Source organism: Nomascus leucogenys, chromosome 12, assembly GCF_006542625.1.
Source record: "Nomascus leucogenys isolate Asia chromosome 12, Asia_NLE_v1, whole genome shotgun sequence".
Classification (NCBI taxonomy): domain Eukaryota; kingdom Metazoa; phylum Chordata; class Mammalia; order Primates; family Hylobatidae; genus Nomascus; species Nomascus leucogenys.
Window position 1 is genome coordinate 79,549,080 of NC_044392.1, and position 6,695 is coordinate 79,555,774.

The window sequence follows — 6,695 nt, forward strand, 5'->3', positions numbered from 1 at the left end:
CAAGAGACAGCCCTGCTGCAAGCGGCCAGTGGGAATCCTTGGCCATTGGGGGTATGATCCAAGAATGTAAAGGCTAGCTTTTCAGTGTTTTCGATTTCGTGATATTCGATGCATACAATACAATGTGACTCTTGAAGCTTAATAATCAAATTATCATTATTGAGCCCAGCACCTAAATTTTAAAATGTGAGCAATACCAATAGGGTAACAGAATAAGCAATCCATTCTGTTTTGATTATAGTGAACAAGATTACAATACTTATCTGCAGTTAGGTCTGTCTCTCGGATGTTTGCCTGGTCTTTTTGCTTTTCAAATAACAGTTTAAAATTTGGCAGCCCCCAAAAGCAGCTGGTCTTGCTCATGGCGTTCTCACAATTTTTGTTTGTATGAGAAATCACATTTCATGAGATAAATCTGGGAATTTAGGTTGTTACACAGTGACTCCAGTCACTGACCTACAGAAGTCAGAACAAAGTTGGCTGATTTTAAAACCCTGCATCCATTCACCATTACCATTCCCGCTGTTGGTAAAAAAGGAATCTGCTAAAGGAAAAGATACTGGCTTCCTGGAACAGAAAGGAAACCTAACAAGAGGGACTGCAGGGAAAATGCTTTTCAGAAGATGCCATGGGATTTCAGTGACCCCGAGTAATTAGGAGCACATAATTGGGAAGATGAGGGCTTATTTAAACTCAGTTATCTCTGATATGGCCAATTGGCTTAAAGAAAAAAAAAAAAAACTCCTTTATGTCCAAAATAACAGACATTCCAGAGGTTCAGTAGGTTCATAATTAATTGCTAAAGAGATTGAACAAAAGAATACATTTTTAATTTAAAATATTACTAAGTTATTTTAATTCGAAATCCAGTGTTACTATTAAAAGTCAAACAATTTGGTTTTTGACTTATTTATTGAAAATAATCTATAAAATAGGCTGGGCGCAGTGGCTCATGCCTGTAATCCCAGCACTTTGGGAGGCCGAGGCGGGTGGATCACCTGAGGTCAGGAGTTCGGGACCAGCCTGACCAACATGGTGAAATGCTGTCTCTACTAAAAATACAAATTTAGCTGGGCGTGGTGGCAGGCACCTATAATCCCAGCTACTCAGGAGGCTGAGGCAGGAGAATCACTTGAACCCGGGAGGCCGAGGTTGCAGTGAGCCGAGATCGCGTCTTTGCACCACTCCAGCCTAGGCGACCAAACGAGACTCCATCTCAAGCAAAAAAAAAAAAAAAAAAAAAAAAAAACCTATAAAATATTCAAATAGTTTTTACTTATTTTTAATTTTCCAAATTCACTATAAGTGAGATGAGTGAAATAACATGAAGAGCAAAATTACAGCTGTAGGAAGGATTAGGAGGCAGTTGCTGAAGCCCGCTGTCAGCAAGAGGTCTGTGAAGATTGATTAAAGAGTACATCAATCTATTATTTAAAATTTCCTTGTCAATAGGTTTCTTCTTTGCTCTTCCTTTCTCAGTTGATTTCTTAACCTACTTTTCATACCTCATTTAGCATGTTTAAATAAAAAAGAAGTCAATGTGAATGTCTTTTAAATTGACACTATCCTAAGGCACCGAAGTCCCATGAATAAGTTTCTGCACTCTGACATTTGGAGATAATCATCTCAGAGACTGCATAATGTCAGCTTGATATTTCTCGCACTGTGAAAATATCAGCTACATGTCAAATCTCTAAAGTCTACCTTAATGTAATAAGTTTCCTCATATTCACAGGCTACTGAAAATTCAAAATATTTAACTGTAGGATGAATGTCTACAGTTAGAGCATTGTCTTCCTCCATCTCTCTCTCTCTCCCTTCTCACCCTTGCACACACAAAGGTGTATGATTTGCTAGAACAATTATTATTTTTACAAGTATTATTTTTACAAGCAAATTTTCTAAATAGTTGCTTCCCCAAGACCATAAGGGGAAAAGGTTTAAAACCTTTCACCTTCAGTTAAAACCAATAACCCAGAAGATAGTTCTTTTCATTCTGGGGGGAAACAGTTCTACTCACTTTCTCATGAGTAGTATGTAGACTTACTCAACTCTAAGTTTGAAATCTTAAGTCAAAACTCACATGAGCATAGAAATGAGAATGCACAATTTCAAGAGTATTAGGAGAGTTAAGTGTTATGTCAAAAAAAGGTGAGGATCCTAATACTAGAGTGGAGTGTGATAAGAAAAAATATCAAATCAAAACTGAGAAAGGTAAAAGTACTTTCATGAACCACCAAAACAACCAAAAGAGGACTTAAATGCCAACTTCCTAAATAAATCTGAACTCCAAGAAACTGTGCTACTGGTTCTGTCTAATGAGTTTCTGCATTCTCATACTCATTTCACAAAATGTTCTAAGACACTCACTGATTGTTGGCCGGGCTCTGCAGGCTGAGTGTGGAGAGGTGGAGAGTTAGAGATGAAAACAAGTCCATGTTTCCAGTTACTACAGCCTTTGGTCTAGACAAGTAAACACAATATGAAACAATTATAAATTCTTTCGCCAAGCTGAGCATACAAGAATTATCACATTTCCTTAGCGGTGTAAAGTTCAACATTATGATGTAGGTTAAAGTAACAGAGTAGAAGTAGCATATACCTCCCACAGTTTCCCAGAGGAGAAATAATTTGGAAATGCTCAGGAACACAGTTGCCCTCCAAAAGTACACAAAGTCTGGGATGTTAACTAGTCATAGTTGTTTTGTTTTGTTACAGTATACAGATCCTAAATTTATTTTTCATAATGACAAAAGCAAATAAAATCTATGAGAATTTGCCACTGGCTCTGTGATCATACCCTTGTGTGGAAAGATCTGCCTCCATCATGTCCAAGTAATCTGCACTCCCTCCAAAATATTGGCTGCACTCTGCCATGCTTGATTTCTATGCATGAATGGTATCAAGACAGTTCCAGCTTGCTTTATGGGAACCCATCCATATGGCCCAAATCCACCAATATAAAAGCTCAATGCCTTCTCAATGTTATAAAAACAAGTCACTGGTATCATTGGGGTTTTTGAGTCTTTCTAGTTAAAATAGTATCCAATATTTAATTTTGGTGACTACTATAAGTGGATTCTTCTTATTCATTATATTTTCCCACTGTATTACTAGTGTAGCCAGTTTTTATTATCTATAAGAGGGTTGAGGATTGTGTGACTTAAATATCCTTTTCTCCAAACTCATAAAGGGGCTATCCATGAGTAAACTCTGCCATTTTAGCAAAAGTGATTGAAAATGGAAAGATAGATGTATATATCAAGGAACCACAGGTAAAACTGGGAAAATTAGACCTGGATTTCCTTTTTAAAAATTATAGCAGAAGGAGGGAAGAAGGTAGGAAGGGAAAGAGAAAGAGAAAAAAAGGAGGAAGAGGGGAATGGGGAAAAGGAGGAGAAATAGGGAAAGAAAAGGTTGATTTTTATGAGGCAAAAGAAGTCATGAGTTAGGAATTTGTCTTTATGTCAGGAAAAAGTAAAAAAGATTGACATGCCTGCTTCTTAAATAAAGAAGTCTGAAACTTGATTCAATAACAATATGAGGTCTGAAATTTGATTCAAAATAATATAGGAGGGGGGAAGAGGCTATAGTGTGAGTGGGGCGGAAGCTGATCATAGGTTAATGATTGGTGGAGTGCAGTGATGGGTACATGAAGATTCAGTATTTCATTCCCTCTACATTTGTGTATTTCATATTCTTTTTAATAAATGTTAATTTTTGAAATGTGTTCAGTAGATAATACATCAGGATATTTGAGTTTTGCCTAATGCTCAATTAAGGGAAAAAGGACAAAAATAAAGCAGGAAAATAGGGAAGAAAAAGGAAAACCGGGGCCAAATAGAGTGAATAGAGTTGGTGGATGATATTAAGAGACAGAATATGACAGGTTCTAAAGTGATGTGTTTAACAGATGTATGATTTAGGATTAGTTCAGGTGAAAAAAAGCACAGAGCCTAACAGTGCAGTGGCTTTAACAAGATACAATTGTTTTCTCTTAAACATTCAAGTCTGGAGGTGGGCAGAGCTTTGGTGCTCCCCAATGTCAGGATACAAGTTCCATCTATTTTGTCGCTCTGCTCTGCACAGATTTGATTCCCATGGTCATGCTGTGGTTCAGGGTGGCTTTTGGAGCTCCGGCCACCAGTCAGAAGAATGGGATTCAGTCCAATTTCATTGGCTAGAACTCAGTCCCCATGACTGCTGCCAGTTAAAAGGGAGCTTGAAAATGTTGGTTTTAATCTGAGAGGCCCTGTACTCATCAAGATGAGTTTGGGTCAGATGGATAGCTTGCAAATATTTTTTTTCCCATTCTGTAGGTTGCCTCTTCACTCTGTTGATTGCTTCCTTTGCTGTGCAGAAGCTTTTTAGTTTGATGTAATCCCATTTGTCTATTGTTTATGTTGCCTCTGCTTTTGAGGTCTTACCCAAAAAATCTTTGCCTAGACCAATGTCCTGATGCATTTCCCCTATGTTTGCTTCTAGTAGTTTCATAGTTTCTGGTCTTAAACTTAAGTCTTTAATCTATTTTGAATTGATTTTTTTATATGGTGAAAGGGATCTAGTTTGTCTCCACTAGAATTTAAACTTCCAGTAAGCTTCCAGGGGCTTCATCATGCTTGTTCACCTCTGTATCTTCCACATCTAGAACAGTGCCTGGCAGATTAGAAATTCAATAATATTTATTGATACAAATAAATCATCATAAAGTTCATAAATTCTTGATAAAATAACTTAGACTTATCAAGCACCTGCTATATGTTAGTCATTTTGTAAAATTTCAGGCGTTTTTATGAGTGAATGAGACATAGTCACTGCCCTCCAGGCATTTGGAATCTAATCCCAGAGTGGCACCAGCGTTTCCTGGGATGAAGTGATGAAGGTCCTGCCAAAGAAGTAAAAAACCATTGGAGAAGGCCTGGGATGCCTGGTTTGGCCATTGTGATAGAGGTGCCCCATCATAGGGTAAGGGGGGGAGGAAGAAAGCTTAAGGAAATGTGGCTGGAAAGATAGATCTCTGCCTTTATTCTTCAACAAGCATTTATTGAGCACCTTACTATGTGCCAAGTATTGCACCAGGTCCCAGGGAAACTGGTTTGCAACAGGAATCTCTTAGAAGTTGTAGTATAGTGGGAGAGACAGGTCTTAAAAGATCATACATGGCCAGGCGCGATGGCTCACGCCTGTAATCCCAGCACTTTGGGAGGCCGAGACGGGCGGATCACGAGGTCAGGAGATCGAGACCATCCTGGCTAACACGGTGAAATCCCGTCTTTACTAAAAAAACACAAAAAAATTAGCCGGGCGTGGTGGTGGGCACCTGTAGTCCCAGCTGCTTGGGAGGCTGAGGCAGGAGAATGGCGTGAACCCGGGAGGCGGAGCTTGCAGTGAGCTGAGATCGCGCCACTGCACTCCAGCCTGGGCAACAGAGCAAGACTCCGTCTCAAAAAAAAAAGATCATACATGTGGTCATCTGCAGCCTGTTAAAATCATGGGAGTGGACGATTGCCGGTCTGAATCTCAGGAATTTCACAATGATGGTGATGTACTTCCTGGCAATGAAACAAAGAAGCACTCTTTTGCTGGTGTTTCTAACACAATCTGGATCAAAACAATAACCCCTTTGTGGGAGTGTTTCTGCATTTCCCTGTTGTTTTTCACTTTTTAACATTATTTCCTTCTGTTTTTAGTGGGGAAAAAAAGTCAATAGAGAAAATCTCCCTTGTAGCACAATTGCCACCTGCTAATACCACATTGGCTTTTGTTTCTGTCTGCCTGACTGCCTCTCTTTCTCTCTCTCTCTCTCTCTCTCTCTCTCTCTGTGTGTGTGTATGTGTATGTGTGTGTCTCTCTGCCTTAGTGATATAAAAGCTATCTAAGAATAAAAGGCTAGGCTATAATACTTTGTCATTTGTTGTTTTAGGTAAAATCCTTGTATATTTTCGTGATTCTCATTGCCGTTCAAAACATTAATTAGCCGGAAATTTTTTCACTGATAGCTTCATTAGTTTCAAAATGAACATTATACTTCCAGATGAAACACAGCCAGAGCTTCTACTCTTGGGATCATATTACCACATACTTTGTCATTACCTCTTTCCCCTTTTTCCTAAGATAATTCCTTACTTCTCCCTCTGATGAACTCTTACTCATTCTTCAGGTCTGAATCCCACTCATCCTATACTTCCCCATCACTTATCATAGGGAACTGTATTTGCTTATATGTCTATAATCCCAGTAGATTATGATTTTCATGAGATGAGGGTGCATTTCTATGTCATCTTTGGTTGTATCTCCAACTCTTAGCACAGGGCCTGGCATATAAAAGGCATTCAATATTTGTGGATTTAATATTGTGGAATTAATGCATGGTTATAGTGCATAAGTAAATAGGTTATGGTTCACTTTTCTTATTACCTCCACTCTGATTTCTGCCAGATTTTATCATACCTTGAACATGTTGACACACATCAGTGTTAAGCAGGCAGATTAATACTGATGTCTTTACTTGATTCACATTGAGAGTAGTGAAGAAAATACAAATGGGCAAATGCAACAATGGGTTAATCCTAATGAAGCCCCACAGTTTCATACAGGGAGCTGAAAAGAGGAGTGCATGTCACCTTAACAGTAACTTTTCACATTTGACTAATAGTTGCTCACAGTTACCACTTCACTTGATTGTATTATGCACA